The sequence below is a fragment of the Fukomys damarensis genome, unplaced genomic scaffold (assembly GCF_012274545.1).
Source record: "Fukomys damarensis isolate Sample0158 unplaced genomic scaffold, DMR_v1.0_HiC HiC_scaffold_24, whole genome shotgun sequence".
NCBI classification, from domain to species: Eukaryota; Metazoa; Chordata; class Mammalia; order Rodentia; family Bathyergidae; genus Fukomys; species Fukomys damarensis.
The window spans coordinates 58,668,109-58,692,325 of NW_022900936.1; the positions used below are offsets into that span (position 1 = coordinate 58,668,109).

The window sequence follows — 24,217 nt, forward strand, 5'->3', positions numbered from 1 at the left end:
TAATTTATATTCTGCTCCCCAGAGGAAGGACATTTTGGGAATTGAAGGGAAAAGGCAGTATACAAACAGTGTAAAGACCTAGGGTAGCAGAGGGGTAGGAAATCCTATTACATTATTTTTCAATTTTCATTTTTTAAAAACCCCTACAGCAATAACCAGTCGTTATTTTTCTAAAGTAAGCTTAGTATATTTGGTATCTGCAGTATGTTTTTCACATATGGTACCTAATTGTTTTGGATCCATAGAACAAGGATTTCTATGATAATACACTGTTATGTTCATGTTTTCCTGAAAATATAATTTGCAAGGTAATTCTATGAACTCTATGAAATTCAACATACCCTTAACTGTAATGCAGTTTCTCATCTCTTCCTGCTTACCCTGGAGCTACAACCTGTAATCTTAGGAATTTCCCTTTGGAAAAGGCTCTCACCCCTTGCTTTCTGAATGACTGTCTGCATGCATTTTATATTTAATTGCATATTTTCATAAGTTTGTATTGTTTATGGATATCACTGAGAAATATTTAATGTAGTTTATAAAACTTTTTAGTTTATCAGTGGAAATAAGTTGTCCACAAGGTACTAATAAATTGCTGTTTTCACACAGGCTATTATTCTTGGCCATATTTATTATGATTTATCATTTACTAAGGCATTTCAATTGGGTGACAAAGAATAATTGAACTAAACGTCTTTCAAGCATATCAGTGATTCAGAAAAGCCCCAATATATTACACAAATACCTATCTCTATACTTAATCTTTAAATTCTACTGGGAAACACCTATAAACACAATTTCTTCCTTTTCTAATGTGTATTCAAATTACATTGTATATTCCCTCCATTCAGTCTACGTGATCTACTTGGTGAACTACTTTGAGGAGAAGATGGTGTTGAAAAAGCAGGACACTTGAACCTGTATTTAAAAAACACAGAAGAACCTAGACAACATATGATTTTACACAGTCTTATGGAAACAGGAGGCTAACATGTGACCTTAGTAAAATGGGTCCATGTTCTCAACAATTTCTTTACCTATTGAAGTTTCTACTTGCTGATGACTCAGTTACTTTAGCAGGCTTCCTACATCCCTCCAAGTAACATTGCTTTATTTGCAAACATCATCAGACTGTGTTCACATTTCCTTTTCCTCTTCCTTTCAGGATAAACAGTTTTAGTCAAAATACAAACCTGTAGATGAGCAAAGATAGAGGAGGAGCTGCACTTCATGAATCAGTTTCTGCTCCCTGGGCTGCTCAACATGAGACTCCTCAAAATGAGGCCCTACCTTACGACGCTATGAGACACTTTCTGTCTTCAGCTTCAGACATCTACAAAACAGTTGAGTTTGCCTCCCTTTTGCTCTTCTATACAGCAACCTTATCTCGGTAGTTCTCTAAACATACCTCAAAATGCTTTAGAAGGAAATAGTTTCTTTCTTAGCACATTAGCATCACAGGTACTAATTTTAGTAATTAAAAGCCAGAATTTCCGTATACATTACTGGCTGGTCCAAAATCATGTGGTAGGTAAGTATTGCACAATTCTGGTCTCAAATATTGTTAGTCTACTCAGACAAGCACAGTTTTCCTTAGGTCACAGCTGTAAACCATGGATAATAATAGGAGCCCCATTTATAGGAATGAGGGGCGAATCCTTTGGAAAGAAATTGCATTTTTCTGGGGTGAGCGCCCACAGTTTTCATCAGATGATCAATGGAAACCTCAATCAAAAGAGATTGGGGATCTTTTAAATAATATCATTGTAACAAACTCATTTAATTCTCCTTGGGTAATCTGGAAGGTTCCTGGCTTAAGCTGTTTTCTTGGACAAAATGAAAGTAGCCATGTTTTTACCTCCTACACCAACCTTGAGGTATGCCTAGCCTTCCCTGGAGTTTCGGGGAGGCAGAGTCAGGGGCAGAGGAGAGGATGTGTGGGCCAATGAAGAAGAGAAGACAAAGGATATCTTTCTAATAGTATTCCTGATCCAAGGAAAGACCACCGTGCTTACTTACATCGGTAGTATTCTTAGCTTAATTTCAGGGATGTTATTTTAGCCTTTGAAGCTTAGATAAGAGAGAAAAAGTTGCTGGTTATCAGGCATTAGATAGAATGAAAGAATATACATAACTCTAATCTATAGGTCAAGTTTTATATTATTAGCTTTAATATAGTTTTTGTGTCCTGTTTTAAAATCTGTTTTTCTTTTCTATGAGAATGTAATTTGAATACACTAGTCCTCCAAGCAGGGACGAAGATAACGTATACTTTTCCCATACACGACCAGAGCGGTTGAGTGGGTTTTACTATTGGAAATGCCATATTGCTATGGTAAGTAAAGAGAGCAGTTTCCCTAGAGTTAATAATTAACAATAAACAAGGCCCATTTTTCTTCATAGAGCCTCCAATGTGTCTGCCACTTTCCATTAGATGAGGAGGATCATTGGACTAACAGCAACTAATATTTATTGAGTGCTCACTATCTGCCAGGTCCCTTTCTAAGTGCTTTGCATTGATGATTATCTCATTTAACCCTCTTAGAAAATGTGCCTATAAATTAGATATTATTATATCACTGTTACAATGAAAGAAAATGAGGTACAGGAAGATTATTTAACTTGCTAGTAAATGGTAAAACGAGGATGTGCATATTACTGGTTAAGCTCTCTTCTTCTGTAGTATTCTACACACTTTTGAACACAAAGATGCCAGGCAGCATATTTTCATCATATACAGTATTTGTATATGGTTATGCTCATTTTCCCTTTAAAATTTTTATTGGTACACTTGCAGGACATAGTAATTACATTAACTGTAAGCAGTTAGTACATGTACATAATGCATCTTAATTTTTTTACATCCCCTTCCCCCTGCCTTCTGATTACTTGCATACTGTCCCCTTTTGGAATGGCATACAAAATATATATCTGCATCCTCCAATCTGCTAACATATCTTCAGCTAGTTGAGTTTTAATATTTTTTTAACTGAACACATGGAAAATAAAGCATTTTATTAGCCTAACTTCCTCATGACGATTACTTCCTCATAACAATTACTAGTATTAGGAAAAATATTAATATTATCCTAGAATACCCATGAAGGGTCTAAGTTGGGTTTAAATGAGATTATATCGGAATTCTGAGCCATATGAAACTGCCATTTCTGTAAATCAAAAATGATCAAATATAAGCAAAGTCAAGTGGTTCAACCTACGGTAAGTGCTGCTACAGTTGTCAGAAAAATTATTTACACTCTACAATCCTCCGTCGCTGCAGACACTTCTACTTATGTGAACTGTGCTGCTGGTAAGTGGTGCTACAGAGACGGAGCTATAGTTGCCCTTGATTTTACTGTATAATAGACAGGCTTTAATTTTTACTACAACAGGTAACTCTAAGTGGTGCCACAAACACAGCCTGGAAAGTGGGCATTACCAAGTTAAATTCATAGAGGTTTGTTATTTTTCTCATACTTGGATGCACTTTTAACTAGGCAACTTTTCAACAGATATTGAGTCTGTGAAGAAGTTTTCTATTGTTGTTATAACAAATTACCACAAACTTTATCTTAAAAAGTGCAAATTAATTCAAGTTTTGGAGGTGAGAAGCCTGAAATTAAGATGCCAGCTAGGATGTGTTCTTTCTCAGGGAGATGGGATAATCCCTTGCTTTGACTTTCCCAGTTTCTGGAAGCCACCTGTATTCATAGCATCTTTTTCTACCTTCAAATAGACATGTAGCACCCCTGAATCTCTCTTTCATATTCTTTTCTGAGTCTGACTCCCCTGCCTCCCTTTTTCCTTGAGAAGGACTCTTGATTATATTAGGCCTGCCCAGATATTCTGAGATAGCCTTCAAATCTCAAATATCCTCAACTTTAACCACATCTGCAAAGTCTCTTTGCCATCTAAAGTAACAGAGTGTGAGAATTAAAACATGGACTTTGTTGGGGACCATTGGTCTATATGCCACAGGGACTAAAATATTCTAGGTCCCCAAATTTCAAATAGCAAACAAGATCTTATTATTTAAGATACAATAGTATCTTATTACTTCTTTAAATTTAATAACATGGCAAACTGCACAGAGATTTTTTACATAGACCTTCACACTGTTTGGAGAATAATTTACAACTCCTCAGCCTCTATTTAGACACATGTTCATGAAAATCATAGTTTTAGTTTTGGTTTGTCAAGCCTTTTTTTATCCCCCTTACCCCAGTTTATTTAATTCTACTTATATTTCAACATGTCCCTTGAGCAGAATTGAGACCGCTTTTCTCAGGGATAGAATTATTAGTGTGGTATACACTTTCACCACTCCCTTCTACCAACTCTAGGAGTAGATGGCACAAAGTTTTAGCCAAGGATCAACCAGGGCAGAGCCCTACTCTTCTCACCACATCCATTTTAGCCTTTCCTTCAGGCACTGTACACAACCTGTCTCAAATAAGCCATCCAGAACCTGTAGGGGCTTCTCAGTCAGGTAGACGCAACTCAAGTGGCATTTGTCTTCTTACACCTAAAGTATCTTCTCCGACCTACATCTCTCCTGCCTGCTGTTTCCAGCGATAACCAGCCCCTAAACACACACGCCTCATCAGCACAGACCCATCGGATCTGCACAACATCCTTGTCCTGCTGGAAACTATTCAGCATCCAGAGGACCATCTTTATGCTGATAACACTAAAATATAAAATAATGCCAACAGCTGGTGCTACAAATGGCTTTTAAAAACGATGTTCATTCACTAAAATTCCTCTTGCTACTTTTGACATGAAACACGCAGTCTCTAATTATTCTGATCAAGACGGTGAAATACAAAAACAAACTTTAATTGTGTTTAACAGATATTTAATCAGGACTCACTGAACTACAGATTAAAGCTGAAATTCATAAACCATAATTACCCGATTGTCGCAATCTTTTGGTCCACATTCTCCTTCCGTCTGGGCGTCTGGCACCTTGCCCCGAATTTCTTTTACTGTCTTCTCAGCTTCATTACTGTTCATGTTTTCCAGCAGAGATTTAGCACAGATTACAAAATATCTGTTCTTGGCAACTTTCTTCATTAGCTTTTTTTTCCCCTTTGCAAAAAAAGTTAATTTTTTTTCTACCAGAGTAGCTGGAACAGGCATACGTTTAGGGTGCTTTGATGACACAAACTAATTATATAGTTATCAGGAGATAATACGGTCATGATAACTAGAGTTACTATAGTTATCACGTAGGTATCATGAAATTCTCCAGTATACCGTGCTGGTGTTCTCAGTCACCATGTAATTACCTCATGTCACTAGTGTATTGTCTTATGGAAAATGCTTATCTCTCACCCTAACAAAACCTTTTCTGCCACATTTGGTAAAAATATATATTTAAGTAGAATTCGTAGTTCTCATTTCCAGTATTGCTCATTCTGAGCAAGATGCTATCATGAGAATTTAAGGGAAACACCTGCCCTCTCCTGAAAATTTGCTTTTACATGCGGCAAATGGAGCAACTGTTTTTTGTTTCTTCATTCCACTCAGGTGAGAGAATTACCAATAATACATATATTTTCACTTTTGTTAAAAAAAGTGAAGAAACACATGAAAACCCACCACTACCCCCCACCCCCCAAAAAACACCCGATTTGCTTAGGATTTGTTTGGTCTAGCACTTTCCCCCTGCTCTTTCCTTTCAAATTTCAGTCACTCACATTTGTTTTTCCTAGAATTATGGTGTAAATCATTCTTAACAAGCTCACTTGAAACTTCTCTCACTCAGAAGAAGCAGAAAACATCACCGTAATTGAAAGATAGAACTGCAAGCTTGAAACTCTTCCTGACCTGTTCTTTTTGGGCCACTTTTCAGAAGAACATGCTGAGTTTCCCTGGCCGTGTAGTAACTTCTGTGTCACACAGTTCAGATAACATCACAGACCAAGGCAAGAGGAAAAAGAGAAGGCACTGGTGAATGAAGAGCTGGGTGGTTCCTTTATTCCCCCAGAGAGGCAGACAACCCTCCAAAGCAAGGACTGTAGTTTGTACGTATTTATCTCAAATTGATGGCTTGAAGCCTGACCTCACTAGGACCTTTAGCTATGATATGCCACCTGAGAGTTCCAGTTTAAAACAGAATGTCACAGCTTCCTGTGCAGCACAAGTTGAAAGCTATTTCCAGTTCTGCTTTTATTAGTCACCTCCCAATTTGAGAGGTACACATTCAATGGTATTCTTAACTCCAGTTGGGGTAAAAATCACCTCCGGATTTAGAAGGACCCAAAAAAATTGCTATCCTATCCTGGAGCATTGTTCTTCAATCACACGGTTACCCTAAATACAGTTGACAGCCTTTGAGATGCAAAATGCATCACTTTAATGTAGTAGAGGTCCCCTTCACTTCATTGCGAAGTCTATTTAGCAGAATCTTCTTGGAATAATCTGTCCCTAGACCTGAGGATGTGCAGTGATTTTAAGCATTTTAAGCTAACGATAATGGTTAATGCTGAGAACAGATGTACCTGGCTGTGATGTGATCTATTTCAGTAGGCTTTTATGAGCTGTTCATTCCTATTGACTTAGCATTTTATGTCTGTGCTTTTGCCTAGTGTGATGGTTGCACAGGGGTGTCATGTGTGTTATTTTCCTGATGTGTGATGGCTGCACAGGGGGCTGTGTGTATTTTCTCAGTGCAATGGCTACACAGGGTGTTATGTGTGTGTGTTTGCCTGGAGTTATAGCTGCACGTGTTATTGTGTGACTCTCCTCCTCCCCATTTGAGGCTTGCTTACAGGGTCCTATGTGTATCTTTTTCTTAGTGCGATGGTTACATTTGTTGCTGTGTTAATGATGGACATTTCTACCAATTATCTATCTACAGGGTCCTGGGGAAAAATTGCAGTAAAATCAATAAACAGTGCTAGACAGGCCCTTGTAAACATAAAATGACACCCATGCATAAATGCCTTTTCCTACTATCACATGTTAAAATCCAAGTGCTGTTACCTTATTGGCAACAGGATAAAATTTCTATGGTCTCTCCATCTCTTTCATATATTGTAATCATTTGGGAGAGATTGAGATTACTGCTGGTTGGAGGGCTTTTACACATGCATCTATCTAATAACATTTTTCATTACATTGTCCTGCATATCACCTCTTAAACTCCATTCTGACTTGCTCTGGTATAATAGATGATATTTTAAAAGTGAATGTGCCTTTCATTTATTCCTGCAGTTTTCCTAAGCCCTCCCCACATGCCTCCTACATTACACACACACACACACACACACACACACACACACACACACACACACACGACCTCCCTTGCCTCGCTAGTCTCTCTATATCCCTCCTGTGTTCACCAAATGGAACAAAGGAAAGAACCAATGAGGTTAAAGTCTTTTGAAACCCCTGGAATACAGATGAACTGGGAGGCATCTGGAAACAAAACCAGACACTTGAAATCAAAGAGACAAGTAAATTACTATCCTAATCTAGGAAGAATAACTAAAGGTGTCAGTGGGGTTCCATTGATAGCACTTGGCCCTAGGCCAGAATGCCAAGGGTTCAAACTCCACACCAGCTTTGGGCTCAGACCCAAGACTTGCCACTGCAGGGCGCAGCCGCATGTGCGGCAGTGTTGAAGGTGTCAGCCTTCTCCAGAGAGGTTAAGTCCATGTCCTTCTGCTTGTTTACCACAGTACCCTGGAAGCATTCAGAGATCACTCTAGCTTCCTTGCTAGCTCCTTTCTGAATATGACAGGTTGTGGAGAAACAAGTGCTCAGCACAACACTTGTTAATATCACAATTAGTAAAATGCCCCTTTTCTGATGAGGCTGTACGAAGGAATAAAGTACTGAAAGACAATTCAACTGTCACCCTCCATCTCGCCCCCAACCAAAAGAAAAAAGCAGCAACAAAAAAAACAAAACAGATTTCTGTCCTAAAGATTTTTCCATCAATGCAAACAGCTAAGTTTGGAAACGTAAAAACCATGTGTCTAAAAGAAAGGAAATGTTTTCATTGGAACAGCTTACATGTCTGGTATACTTGCATAAAAACTATTGCATAGCATTTTAGAGCTAAAATTGCTATAAAATGCTTAATACAGTAAGAATAATTATGAGATTTTGCATGCGCAGCTGGTATACAACTAAAGTCTAAGCCACAGATTCAATGGAGCATGGGAAAACCATTTATAAAAATTTCTGGTATGCCACTTTAACTCACTGTTAACAGCCAGCCACATTACATTCTTTAGGTGTATAAAGATGATATTTACCTACTGAACAGCTATATTTCTTCCTTTATGGATGCCATTAATCCCTGATTCCGGGTATTCTAATCATTACTTTACCGCAGCTATGTACAAGTAAGTTGTAACAGGACATGAACAATGTGAACAAAAGGCTTCTACACTTAGCAAGGAAGTTACAAATCAGTAAGTGATGTACAAGGACATCAAATCTTATTGTAGTACTCTTCTTTAAAATTTGCTGCCTACCCCTTCTATTTCTTACTTTTAAAAAATTTTTCTAAGATTCAAATCCTTAGGTGACTTCCTGGGTTCTCTAGACGCCCCCTCACCAGCCTACCTGACCGTACCTTCTCCTGAGTAGTACCTTCAGGACAGAACTCTCCCATCATGATTTCTTCAATGAAATTATAACAATTCTTTGTTTTCCATTCTATCTAGCACCAGCTAATGATCACTTGAAAAGCAGCAAATCTATATGTTATTAATGGATAATAATAATTTGATAGTTTATTTCTCAATTAAAATGAATTTAAAGATCAGATAAAAATCTGTTCTGGCCAAGGTCCAGCTATTGCAAATTGTGCTGGTATAAACACAGGTATGCAAGCATCCCTGCACATAATATGATGACAAAGCAGGGTCAGATGGAATTTCTCTTTTTAGTTTATTGAGGAATCTCCATACTGATTTCCATAGTGGTTACACCACTTTACATTCCTACAAACAATATAGAAGGGTTCCTTTTCCCCCACATTCTCATCAGCAGCATTTGTTATTATCTGATTTTTTTATGATAGCCCCTCTTTCTGGGGTAAGAATATATGTCAATGTAGTTTTAATTTGCATTTCTCATGCATCTGTCAACAGACAAACGGATGAAGAAAATCTGGTATGCATACACAATGGAGGACTAAGTCTGCCATAAAGAAAGGCATATTTGAAGCATTCATAGGAAATAGATGTGGCTAAAGAACATAAAGGTAAGTGAAATAAGTCAGACACACTAGCTTTCTCATATAAAAAAATTAAAAATCTACAAAATATATCAAAATAGAAGATAGATAAATAGAAAATAGGGAAAGGTCCAAATAATACCCACATAATCTCTCTTGTTTTGAAAAAAATATATATATATGCTAATTCATTTCCTTAAAGAGAAAGTTTTGTACTCATTTGTTTTTTTCTTCTTTGTAAGAGTCTTTTTTGTCTATGACTTGAGCTCTGAGTAACATCATTTTGATCATTTTTTTAAGATTATGACATACAATGTATTAACTATTGTTATTCTATAATTATTTTGTTATGAAATTCTGTTTTTTTTTCATAAAAGAAGAGTGCCGTATATATACATATATATGTAATTTTTTATTAATATCTACTTGGAATATTTTTAAACATTTCATTGTAGCCTTTTAGAGCCTATGGAAAAATTCCATAATAGATGAGATGAATCTAATCAGAGGCACAGCAAGATATTCTGTTATACTGTTTTGGACATAGGAGGAGAAGATATTATTCATATATGGAGAACAGGCTGTCAGGGAACGCAGACAACTTGGTACATTATAAGGTGAACAAGACCGAAATTAGGAAACTCAAGTTCAAGAATCAATAAACTTAGGCACCAAGTGTAATTCTGGTATGTATCATTCAGTCTCTTCAGCTGAAAAATATGTCCCTTGGATTAGAAAATCTTCACAGTTCCATCCATTTCTGATATACCATGTTTCTCTGACTCCTCAGTCAGCTCTCCTGATTATCTCCTTAGCTAACAACTGGGGTCCTGGACAAAGATGGCTGTAATTTCACAGGGAACCAACCTAATTAAAGAGTTGTTGATACCCACAGGTAAGCTTTTAGCTCTCTCTTAAGACCTGTACATGCTATTTTTTGAGTAGTTCTTTTATGCTATTCAGATATTTTCTTAGCAATTTTCTCCTCCTTTATTTAATTTAACAAATATGTAATGAACATTTTCTACATATGAAACACAGGGCTGAACAGGGGGCACCACCTCTGTATCCTAAGAAGCACATTTAGTTCTGTTATTCTTGTTTCTTTTTCCTTCGATTCTATGCATAAGCATGTATACTTCCGCTGTTATAATCGTACAGAAAGAATATGAAGAATTAGACTTATCTGAGCTCTATCCAAATTACTGTTTGTCTTCAAAAGAATATGATAATAATTTGTTTTGGTAAAATTTATTCATTCAACTATCAACTTCAATAATATAAAGGGGATTTCTCAACATGTATTTTGAGGCCGTTAATTTGCAATACAGGAAACATTTTAAGGGAGAGTAGATAATAGAAGTAATACAGTCATTCAGTTCTGTAGGAATGTCAATAAAGTCCTATGATAAAAATCTGTGAATCATGTTATTAGCCCTTGGGAAAGTGAGATCACAGAATATTTCTATTCAGTTTTTTGTTTGTTTGTTTCTTTGGGGGAACTTTTATGTTATTTTTTGAATTAATAACTGTCACTTATTGAGATATATTAAATGTCAGGCCCTTCAAATGCATATTGTACAACAATCTGCACTATAGATACTATTACCTTCACTTTACAGATGTGAAAACTGAGATCCAGGGAGGTGAAGTAACTTGTCAAAGATTATTCAGACAGTGTGCAGAGTTAGGCTTTAAACTCCAGGCTGTCTTTGTTTATACTACATAGCTCGGTAACCATATCTTGGTTCTGCAAATCTAACTTTATTTTAAAAACAAATAATCTTGCTTGAATGCTTTATAAGGAAGCAAAGTTCCCTTTATAATCTTTCTTTACATTCATTCATTGCATTATATATAGTACAATGAAAACAGGAGATTGTTAAGATTTTCCTAAGTAGACCTGCTGTCTGTTCCCATTTATTTGCATTCAGATGAATAATTAAATTTTGGGATCTCAATCAAAGCAACAGAATGAGTTATTTGCTGAGTATTTGTTATTAATTGATCAGACATGGATAAGGTATATTACTGCAACTATATTTGTGAACTATGATTAATGTTGCTCTTCTGCATATTATTTTGTGCTGTTTTTCATTTTCTTGCACTTTGGGCTTTTTGTTTTATTTTTATGAATTTAGTCATAGTTGGTTGTGCTCTGAACTTTGTAAAAATGTAATACTAAGGAAATTAAAAAAAGAAAAAGAAAATATTTTCAAAATGATGTAAAAATCAAATCTACCCCTCACTAATTTAATTTGTAGGAAATGGAGAACAAAGTATTGCAAGCAGAATGCTTTTAAATACATCCTAATTACTTCAATGTGCAAATGCACTGACTAAATCAAAGCACGCATTTAACACTTTGCACTTCAGTTGTACTTATTCTTCTAAGTTCTATAGATAGTAATTCCACAAAAAAATAAGAGATAGATTTCACTATAGCCAGGTGTTCCTCAGTTATGGGGGAGAAGTATTATTCTAAAGTTCAAACTTTCTGTACTAGTCAGCTTACTTTTGGACTAATGCAAATCATTAGTTCAAATAATCCAAAATAACCAACAATTTGCTGTAGCTACTCAAATTTCCTCAATTGACCCCGACTTCTCTATTCTTTTGTATTCAGAAAAATAAAGTGATGGGTGGGTCGGGGGGAGTCAGCTTTGTTTCCCATAGCAAAGCCACTAGCATTGAGGAGGTTAACTCCTACGGAATAATGCAAGTGGCTGGATGGAGGTGATCTATGATCAAGGCTGAGATGGGGTCATGATGCCAGGGTGACTCAGAGCTTGGTCTGCGATCACTCACACCAAAAACACCTGAAGAACATGTTAAAAAGACATATTTTAGGGTCTCACCTCTCAGCAAATCAGTTGAATTACTATTTTTTTTGTGGTGGAACTAAGATTCCTCTGTTTTAAGTAATTCCTAAAGACTGAAAAACACTACTTATGTCCTAACGTTCTCTGACTTGGAGTCAGGTAAGTGCCTGAGTGGTGTACCACATGCTGTGTCCCAGCGGTCCAGAAGCATGAGTTCAGACATTGGTCCTGGTCCTGTGAGGCATTAACTCTAGTCATACTGGCAGGCATCATGCTGTTTGATAAGCAGTATCTTATCCAATCCCCACTACAAGGACTATTCCCATCTTTCAGATGTGAAAATTGAAATTCAGAGAGATTTAATAACTTGCTACTGATGCCACAAAAATAACGAACAGAGCTCTTAAGAATTATACTATTTTTACTCTCAATCTTGCAGAAATATAGGTTTTTGAAAGCTATTTACTTTTAAAGATGTTCAAAACTACATATTATCATCCTAAAGATGTTTATCTAAATGCCAGTAAGAACAGTTATAGTACAAAGTGTAAGCCAAGTGACTTTTTCTTTATATTTTAGATACTAAAATAATCCTAATAAAACTGCTAATGCTGTATCAATCCATTCAGTGATTATGCAATTTGAAAGTACTTGAGATAATAAAGACACCTAGTCTCTGCCTTCTGAAAAAGTTCAGGAAAACTTTCTGAAAAGGAGATGAACCTATACACAAATGACTTGTATGTCTGTGGAGGCCTGGATAGCGTGTGCTCATTTTCCTCCCACAAGGATCAGAGGGTGGAGTCTGGAAACTTTTACTTTCTCCAGTACTTTGCCATTGGCTAGGGTAAGAAATTTAGGTTTTTAAGAAAATTATGTTTTTACTTATACAGTTTTGTTAGAAAAGGACCAGACGAAGTAGCTGGGTATTTTGAACTGATACAACTTCATCTGGTTCATTCTTCCTAAGTGGGTCTCTTTTTTGGCTGGCTAAATTTCTGGGTACAGACCCAAGTAAGTTGTTATGTTTATTCATTTTTACATAGAGCAGATGACTGAGAGTCTATTCTTGAAAAGGGTGCCTAATAAATTTATCAGTAGTATTCTTTTCTGCCCAATAAAATGACTTTACAGTGACATCCTGAATGTGTCCTTTACTTCATTTTCATCTGTTTCAATTACTCAAAATGCCACTATTAGAGCAACAATTTTTATAATAACAGAAATTTAGAAGTTAAAGATAATTGGCAACACACAGAATGATCTAGACAGACTTCTTCCTTTATGATAAGGGAAAGTGATTTCATATGCATGTAAATGTGGTTTCCGCGTATTAACAGCAGAAATGACTGAAAAAGATGAAGTTCTGGAGAAAATGAGGTTTTAGAATGTCAAAGTGAAGGCTGATCACCTAAGGCAAAGGTACTAAGATGCAAAAAAGAAACAAAAACTCTGAGAAACAACAGGCAATGGGAACAAATGATATGGTTCTGGTGGGGGAAACTGAAAAATCTATATATACCCATGTTTCAGAAGGTGAGTAAATTGGAATTAGATGTGCACTCATTTCTTCAGTTGTGCCTATTTTACTACACACTTACTAGAGCTGAGATTTACTGTTTTTTTATAAACTGTGATGAGTGCTAGTGAGATAATACTTTTCTATGTTTATTAGGTGTTTGTATTTCCTTTCATGATTTTAAAAATGTTACATTTAGCTATTATTTTTGAATGAATATATAGCTCAATATCTTCATACCTTTTGATTACACTTTATCTCTGTATCACTATGATCTACACCTTCCTTATCTTATCCACATCCACAGCATCAAGTTGGCCTGGTCTGTGTTCCAGATTACTTCTGTTGGGATCCATTCTGCACAATGATGTCCAATAGTACTTTTGAAAATGTTCTCATTGTGTTAGTTCAGATGAAGAAACAACAGCGGTCCCTCCTTACTTATTTCCTCATGATTTCTGTTGAATAGCTTAAATTCCGGGAGTATGGGACACTGTTATAGCTTGTATACGTTGTTATAGCTTGTGTTAAGACCCAAAGCCTCATGTGGTCTTAGCTGGGGCTTTTTTGGAGGTGGCTGAATCTAGTGTGTAATGCTGAAATTGATTCATGATGCACTGCTAGGCTCAAGGGCACTAGGATTAAGGGTGTGAGTGCTGCCCACCCTAAGTAGTCTGGATAAAAGAGGCAGGAAGATGTTGTTAAGGTCCCTTATTTCTTTAGCTATTTCAAAATGTGATGAACTGTTGCCACTCTGCCATGAGGCCACCCTGGCTAGGAGTGAGCCAATTACGGGCTGAATCCTCTATAAACTGTGTTATAAATAAAACCTTCCCCCTTTAACTTTGGTTGTCAGATATTTGGTGTCAGCAACACGAAAAGTAATTCAACATATACAGAATTAAGTTTTTATATTTTAGTGTTTCTGCATATAAACAGAAGTAGAAGTAGAAGAGTAAAACACAAAAAATGGAAAGAACAATTTCAAGCATCAATTCTGTCAACATTATGAAAGACAACCTACTCGTGGTCATACAGCCAGTTAAATGACAGAACGAGTACTAGAAACCAAATTTCCTGAGTCTCAGTCAATAGTTTTAAAAAGAGAATAATAAAAATCATTTTATAATTTAAAGAATAGAAACAGCTAGGAAGACAGTTTAATTTCAATCTGTTGTTATGTACAAAAGATTGTTAAAATTATGCTACATAGAAGGCTTGAGTGTTCTTATAACAGTATAATATATACTCCTTATAAATCAATCAGATGTGTCATTAAAATTTCCATAAAATTTGCACATTAACAAATGACCCAGTTTAGACTTTCTTCTCTCTCTCTGCTATTCTATATTGTTTTATTTAACCTGCTTTGCTACAATAGAAGCACAGTGTTTTTACTGTAGTATGTTTTAGATCATCATAAAGTTTCTTGGTAATGTAAGTGAAAAAATTCATTTTCCCAGAAATTTATATAAAGAATTTCCTTTGATTATAGTTGGGGATTTTGAGAACTACCACCAAAAATAAACCTAAAAATTCCTTTCCTTAAACAAAAAAACACACAAATTACTCTTAAAAAACGTGGGTAGAGATATTTAATATGATAAAATGATTGCCATTTAATCACTACTTTATATCCAAGAATTTCATAGTATTTGCAGAATGAAAACAGTAGTTACTGGTTTGAGACTTGCAAAATATATTTATGAATTGTGGGGTTTGGGAGTAAGCAGATCACAAGGAGAAAATGTAGAAATAGGGATGAATGGAACTAAACTGAATGGAAAGTCATTGACTCCAAAGGGCTGCTGCACAAAGCACAGATCTGACTGACAAAAGAAGTGAGGGAATCATTTATTATATTATATGGTGGTTCAATAGCTTACAAAATTCCAGGTTTAAATGAAATGAGAAGTCATGCAGTAGCAAATAAAGACTGAAAAGGTCTCACCTGTTTTCCTTTTCTGTGTGCATATGAGATACAAAGAACATGTTTGTTCATTTAATACTTGATAAGTATTTACTGAGCACTTATTTAGTGCTAGAATCACTCTACTACCTAAAATAAGCCACATTTTTGGTGATTGTTCTCTCTACTGCTGTATCGATAATAAGAATAATGTTCAATATCTGACATAATGCATTACAAGAAAAAAATCATAATCTGGGTAATATGAGAAGATGTATGAAGAAATAGCATCATATACTCCTTATTTTCTACAGTATACAATTGCATTAATACTGATAAAATAGAAATTAATTTATTTGGACAAATGACAGCAATTATTACTAGAAAAATTGTGCTTTTAATAAACCCAAATTACTAGATCAATAGCAAATGAAACAAATATAATCACATATCAAAAGAGAAAGATACAGAAGGAGAAGCAAGGAGAAAGAGAGAGAGAGAGAGAGAGAGAGAGAGAGAGAGAGAGAGAGAGAGAGAGACCAGAAGCATACAAGCACAGGAAAAATATACATTATTTAAATTTATTTATTTGTTAAAAATAAGTTAAAATTAATAAGTTAAAAATAAATAGTTAAAAAATAAATAAGTTAAAAATAAATAAGTTAAAAAATTACAGGATAGCAGTTTAAGGACACCAATTCTGGTAGGGAAATAGGAGTCAAATGTTACTCCTGCCATTTCCTAATCATAATCTTATTCCTAAGTGAAGATTTATTTAGCTTATTTTCTCTGTTTCCTACTCTATTTAATGGGAATCAGAATAGTTGAGAGAACTGAATAAGGTAATCTATGTAAAGTTCAGTGCCCATAACAATTTAATATTAAATAGAAACTAATTTATAATATTATTTGTTTTTAAATGATGCATCTACATAAAAAAGAGGTAAAAAATTAAAGTTGCATTGTTCAAAATATATTGTAACTTTAAAAATTCAATGTGATATGAGAAAACCAAAGAGATAGAATTGGATTTTAACACAATGATTATTTATGGAAAGAAACAAATCCAGTGAATAGTGCTAAAGTCATAGGCATACTGAAATCTGGACTTGGAAGGACACAAAGATGTCTGGGGTCTAGTTCTCGGAGTACTGGGGGCAACAAGGCTGCATATGGAATGGTGGACCTAACTCTGGCTTACTACTTCAGCAAGAGGCTGCCACAGCTTTGTGTAACTGTTGCCTCTTCGACAAGCAGAAAGAAAAAGACACAGGTCTGTGATCAAATATGGAGATGAAGCTAAAAGCTGCCACTGTAAGATCTGGATTGGGCCTGGGAACTCAGGGATCCAGATAGAAGCAAGAGGAAAAGCAGTAGTTCAGGAACATATAAAGAAAAGAAAGAGGAAAGAAAAGAGCCAAAACAAAAATGCTTAGGACCCAGACTAACCTGCAAGACAAAATTCTAAAATGTAGTCAGAAATCTAATCTAAGAACAACCAACAGAGTCAATTATTGTAAGATTCACTCCAGATGAATTTAATTTTAAAGAGTTTCACAGTGACCTCTATATGAGTATGTTTGAGATACTTAGAGATAACTATACCATAAGAGAACAAGAAATTATACTTTAAAAACAGCAGTAAAATAAGAACAGGTCAATAAGATTAAAAAACCAGTCAGAAATCTTAAAATTTCAAAATGTGTTCACTGACAATAAAAATGCAACACATGGGATAATTTAAAAGTGCAATTTCTAGAACACTGAGCTAGAATGTAATTTTAAGGAAAATATTCAGAAAAAAATTCAAGACAGTGAAATAGAATTGTTAGCCAGGTGGGTGAGTGAATGCTTTAATCACTGTGAACGTGAAGCCAGACCGGGCTATATAGTGAGGTCAAGGCCAACTGAGCTACATAACAAGACTGTCTCGGGGAGGGAAAAAAAAAAAACAAAAAACAAAAACAACAACAAAAAAGATGAGAGAGCCAGAAAAGAAAATAAATTTTTAGAAAATGAAATAGCAGTTGAGATATGTTAAACTGCTTAAGAAACATACACATATATCTTATGGGAATTCCAGAGGAACCAGGAGTTCAATGCCAGCCTGGACTACACAGCGAGACCCTATCTCAAAAAAAAAAAATCAACAAAACAAAAAAATTCCAGAAGAAAAATATGTAGGGAATGGAAAATGATCAGGGAAAAGATAATATCAGAATTTTCTAGAATTTGAGTCTTGAGATTAAATAATATACACTGAGTTCATGATTGATAATTACAAATAAATCCACAATTAATCATATTTAAGAGAAACTATCAGATGGTAAAAAACTTTAAAGCTGCCAGAAAGAAAAAAGCAGATTACCCATAAAAAGATAAAACTGATAGCAGATTTCTCTTAAGAATAGTTGACAGAATAATAGTCATAGATATAACTGAGTAACATCCTTAACAGGCTGAGCAAAAACATTCAGGTAAATTGTAACTTATCATAAAAGACAAATAAAAATAGTTTCAGACATACAAAAAGGGTGTACTACCCAGGGCTTGTGGTAGACAATTGCCTATAAAGTGTGATTTAACAATAAGAAAAGTGAACCCAGAAAGGAGACCCTGGGGCTCAACAACTGTGGGCACAGTAATACTGAAAATTTGTAAGTACATATAATTAAACAGTGGTTTAGAAATCAATGATAAGCACATTTTTGTATAATGAAAAACAGATACAAGTAAAGTTCAAACAGTTACACTAACAAGACTGATACTTAATAGATAGATAAAACATACTAGGTACCTTCCTTATATTAAGGGGAGTACCAGAAATATTAAAAAGTTGATTTTATTTTCTTGTTAGAAAAATATGTAATGAAATGTACTTATAAGCACTTTAGAATGTGTGCTGAAGAAACAGATAATCTGTCTAGATTTCAGGCCCAGCAGTAAAATCTAAGTGCTGAATAGTCACAAAAAGGAATTTCAAAAGAATTATTTTCAATTAAAACCAAATATTACAATATATTTAAATTCAGAATCATAATCAAAACACAGTAAATGCACTTAGAAAGTAAAAACTATACTTTGATAATTCTAGCCTTAAAAATAAATCAAAATGTTATTACAAAATATTTAAAATTTAACAAAACTAAATATAAAAATATGGTATGCAGCTCATCAGAAACCTAGAGGAATATTTAGAGATTGAAATTAATTTTTAAAAATAATACAAGCTTTTGAAATACGTCATAATTCAAGCATCCAGTAAAAAAAAAATGGCATCAAACTTGTATGAAATAGAAAATGCAGAGTAGTAACAGAATACAAAGAACAAAATAATGTAAATAAGCAAAATCAAAAGCCAGATTTTGAAAAAATGTAAATGGAACAGAAAAATGTCTGATAACTACTGAAGAAAAGGTTCAGATAAATAATATTGGGGAAATAGGGAGGTAATAAAGATTTTAAAATTGAAAATTACATGAATATATCCCTGGGTAATCTCTGTAGCACTGATGGTGAGCCTTTCAGAGAAGTACCCAAATTGCAGTCCAAAACCCACTTATTTATCACAAAGTGCCAACACTGAAATTAAACTTTAACACTGAAGTTTCAGTGCAGAAAAAAAAAAGACAATCCCCAACCCCCACCAAAACACCCAAACTCATAAATTAACAGCTTTTTTTGTTTGTTTGTTTGGTATTTTTTTGGTACAGGGATCCAACTTGAGACCTTGAGCTTGCAAGGCAGGCGGCGGCACCACTGAGCTAAATTTACTGACCTCACCTTTTGTATTAAAAAAGAACATATGCCTTAGGTTTACCACCACTGCCCTGGTGGCATAAAAATTTTCAAAATTAGGGCTGGGGGTTTAGCTCAGCGGTTCAGTGGCCTGCCTCGCAAGCTCAAGGTCCCGAGTTCGATCCCCGGTACCCCCCAAAAAACAACAAAAACAACAAAAAAAAATTTTTGAAATTAGAAAAAAGTTAGAATGTTATTAAATTTATTTTCTGAGTGTAATATCACCATGATACCAAAACTCTGCAGTAAGTTTAAAAAAATAAAAATTAAAGACTAATTTCCCTATGCAAACATATTACATAAGATGTTAGGAAATTTTACGTAACAGTGGATTAAAAAAACACATGAAGATGAAGTAAAATTCTTTCCAGGAATGTAAAAAATGCTTAATATAAGGAAATATATTAGTATAATATAACACATGAACATATTAATGGGAAATTTTATTGACATTATTGATGCAGAAAATGCAATAGATAAACATTTAACTAGTATTACTGATTAAAAATACCTAGCAAGCTATAAATGAATGATGAGAACTTCTTTAATATAATAATTTTGACTGTCAAAATCCCAAACAAGCTGGGTGTGATGGTACACAGCATAATCCCAGCATTTGGGAGGTGGAGGCATGAATTTTAGAACGCCCTCCCCCAACAAGCAAACAACATATTTCTATAAAATAAGAAAAATAGATATTTCTGATATCATGACTTCTATAACCCTATATAGAACACTATATATATTAACACTATATAGAAGGTTAATAATAAAATAAGACAGGAAGAAGAGACAGAACATTTAAAAATGGAAGTTTAAGAGAAAATACTGATGAGATAGATGTCCATGTAGAGAAGAGAATTATAAGGTTAGAAGTAATAAGAGTATTCAGCAAGGTTGCTGAATATACACCAATAATAACCAATAAACTGAAATGAAAGACTGATTGTATACATAAAGCACAAAAAGCTAAGTTAATGAAGAAATTAAAAATATAGGCACAAGACTTTCATGATGTAAATTATAAAACATTATCAAAGAATATAAAGAAAGACTTGAAGAAGTATAGGTATAGAGCTAATGGGCAGAAGACATGTAAAAGTGTCACCTCTTCTCCAGATTATTCACCAATGTTAATGTAATTTCAAATAAAATTCAGCAGAACTTTTGATAAACTAAACTAGCAATCCCTAAATTTCATATTAAACAGTAAAATGCCAAGAGGAGCCAAGACAATTTAAAAAAGGAGCAAAAAGATTTATTTTACCAAATAACAAGAATATTATTATGCTATGGTAAGTAAGGAACTATGATATTAGTTCAAGGATAGAAGAACAGTATACTGGATGAAATAAAAACATTAAAAACAAATTCGATGTAGGCAAATGATATTGCGAATTAGTCAGGAAAGGATGGCTAATTTGTTAAATACTTCAGGATAAATGGATTATCCATATTAAGAAAAATAAAATGGGCTCATGAAAGATACAGTAAGCAAAAATAAATTCAAAGAAGATTAACAACCTAACTACAGAGGGAAAATCTTTAAAACAGGAGAAAATATAAGGCATATGGAAAAAAATTTTAAATAACATTAAAGCACAAATTATTAAGGAAAATATCAATAATTTTAACTGTATTAAATTTAGAATTTTTTTGTTGTTGTTAAAATAAATGTTACCAAAGACACAGTCAAAAGAGAAACTACAACTACAATTTGTATTCCCTATGGCCCAAAGGTATGAGAATCCAGAATATTATAATAAAAACAAAAGCAACTAACTCCAAAACAAAACAAAACCCCACAAAATAAAAATAGCAACACAAATAACTCAACAGATAATGGGCTAAAGATACAAACAGGTACCACACAAGAGGGAAATCAATGGCTTATAAATGAAAAAAAAAATTAACCAACACATTATTTAATCCTTATTAAACTGACAACAGTTTTAAAAGTCTGATCATTTCAAAAAATGAAGAAAGATGTGGAGAAACTCTCAGATTATAAAGAATATAAATTGGTCCTCTGAAGAGAAACTTTACAATGCCTAATAAAATTTAAAATTCATGTTTCTTAATATTTAGCAATTCCACCTCCCTGTATGCACATGAACATAAATATTAACTTGTTTGTTATTGGAAATTATGTCTAACAATGAGAAAATCAACAAATAAATTTTAGTGATATATTCAGGAGAATTAATTTAAGCTATAATATATGACTTACATTAAAGTAACTAATGATTTTTATTAAACTTTGTCAAAGCTTTGGAGAATATCAAGTACAAGAAGGCGTGAAGAAAAGACCCTTCCCAGATCTATGTATGTTTTACATGATTGTAGAGCTCAGCTCATCAAACGGTACATTTAATTTTTCTATTGTACATAATTTATAATAGAATAATAACAGAAACAGACTCAGAAACAAATATTTCAAATGATCAAGGTTTGTTTTACTTGTGTTCTGGATTCTTGTACTTCATATTATTCTTTATATTTTTATGTGTTTGAAATACTTTACATTAAAACACTTTTTATAAGACACAGACCACTATTTTTCCCAACTAGAATTAAGATAAAGGAAAACAGTAGTGCCATTTTCTCTCCATTGTTCCCAACAATCGATTCCAATATTGTAGGAGTTAATAAGCACTTCACAGCCAAACATATTTACAAAACGATCATTTTGTTCAATCAAAAGCAACACTTTCAGTTCATTTCTTAACTATGTAGAATCTTAGTTATTCTTAAGTGAGCGACCAAAGGCACATGCTTGAATATAGATATTACCAATGCACAGAGAATAACTATTTAGGTTTTGCAACTGATGAAATGAGGAATGCATTGCCCAGGACCTTTCTGATGAGAGTCAACAGGTGATTTGGAATCAATATTGCTATTTATTCATTGGTTTCATCTTTGGTTTCAGAAAAGAAAAAGAGAAGATACCTTTTCAATGCTGCATTTCAAGTCCACCATATGGAAAACAAGGTCTTATTCCAGCTAATTCTTTTTCTCAGAACGTAGAGGAAAATTGCCAGCCACTGCTACTCTCGTCACCAGCCACAGTACAGATGTTTGTAACATGCGAAAACAGAAATGAAACAAAAAGAAAAATAAGTTTTGCATGAATAAAAAAAGCAAATATAATTATCATAGCTGCAAAAGGTAAATTCATATTCAACTTTTCCACTCCCATTAAACAAAAAAGAACCCAAACAAAAACATTGATATTTTGAATTAATCAATGTTTGTCCAAACTAACAACTACAAGGACCAACTCAAACATGACTAAAAGTGGGAATAAGAAACAGACTTCTGTTAATCTGATAAACTACTTTGTATCTTCTAGAATGCTAGAATATGACATGTTTGAACAAATACTTATTAAAGGAACAGACCCACTTAAAAATATGTTTTCAGATACAAGATTGGAATAGAGTGTTTCTTTGAATCCTCTAAGAGGAAAAACTTCATTGAAGTAATAAAGGTTCCTTGCACTATTCAGATAAAATACAGCTTAGAAAGAAATATCTGCCGTCTGTTCAAATGCACATTCTATAGTTAGCTTAGACACACGAAGTCCCAGTAATGACAAAAGCAAATGCCCTAATAGATTTAAGCACATTGGTACAAATTATTAAAGTGAGACTGTCTTCATTTAAAAGAAAGCTTTTTTTTTTTTTTTTTTTTTTTTTTTTTTTTTTTTTGGTACCAGGGATTGAACTCAGGACTTTGCACTTGTGAGGCAGGTGGCAGCACCACTGAGCTAAATCCCCAGACTTTCATTTAAAGAAAGGTACGCCCGAATTGAAAGTCAGATCCCGGTTTTAGGCGTTGCTTTGCCAGAATCCCTTTGTTTATCTTTGTTCATTTTATTAAACATTTTCGGATCTCAGCATACTTACCTCTCAAGTGAGAGTGTGATTTAAAGTCAAGCTGATCAAAATCCCTTCTCACCCTATGACAGGTCTAATGAAATTATTGCATTGTTCTTCTGCTTTTGCTTACTTTCTTAAAACAAATAAATAAGTAAATATTATAAAAACACTCTAATCAGATATCCCTCTTAATAGGAAGTCAGAACCTTTGTCTCTCCTCTCTCTCTCTCTCTCTTTCTCTCTCTCTCATTCTTTTAGGCCATTATCTACTTCCTAATGTGCATTTCAAGAGTTCCAATAAAAAGATTTTATATTTTTCTGAATCAAAAATAGCATATCATTTCTTTGCCATTTAAGTCTAATAAGAAAGGAAACACAAAATCATTACGGAAAGCCTATTAAGAACTTTAAAAAAAAAGCCAGTAAAATTCCACTTAAAATTCAAGTTGTTCATTCACATATTTTCTTTTGCAGAAACTGTGAGTTGTTACCTCAAACCATCCTCACTGTTTCAGGGACAATATCATTAACTCTGCAAAGAAAAGGGCCTTCTTCTCACCCCTTTCCCATCTGTCCTCTGAGGTAGTTTTTTCACAAAGCAGAAGTATAGATTGCACCATGAGATATTAGAGATAAAGAAAAAACATTTCATACGGGAGACACTACTGTGGACAAGTTGCCAAGTCTAAAAATGTTAGGGTCTACCATCACTTTGGCAAGAAATTTGGTTCTCATGGCTGAACAGTGATAATCATTTTTACCCAAGACTTTCAAAAATGAAAGCCTTTGGGGCACTGGCCAGAAAATAAGTCAGAAAGTGAAAGTTTTTCAGGTAATACTTAAACCAGACCAGACACTATCAGCATACCCTAAGCAGACCTGAAGGGTCTAAAAAGAATACAAGGTACCTGACACCTTGGTGAATAAGAGAAGCTCAGTTTTATGAAAAGGCCAAAGTCTTAGGGCAAATGCTCCATTGTTCTAACTGCTGATATCCCATGGCAGCAACAAAAGCAGAAACTTGGAGGACGGGTGGGTGGAGGGGCACAGAGGCAAGGCTCTAATGACAGGCTCCAGCCAGGTTCT

General features: G+C 34.4%; 1 protein-coding gene across 4 annotated transcripts in view; it reads right to left on the reverse strand.

The window, feature by feature from the left end:
* The window catches only part of Zbtb20 (zinc finger and BTB domain containing 20), a 357,321-nt gene that overhangs the window by 229,191 nt on the left and 103,913 nt on the right, over window positions 1-24,217 (reverse strand). For all 4 annotated transcript variants that reach the window (XM_033755905.1, XM_033755904.1, XM_033755907.1 and 1 more), the window contains one exon: window positions 22,200-22,297. The gene's annotated coding sequence lies outside the window, so the exon portion shown is untranslated. The remainder of the gene's footprint in view (window positions 1-22,199; window positions 22,298-24,217) is intronic.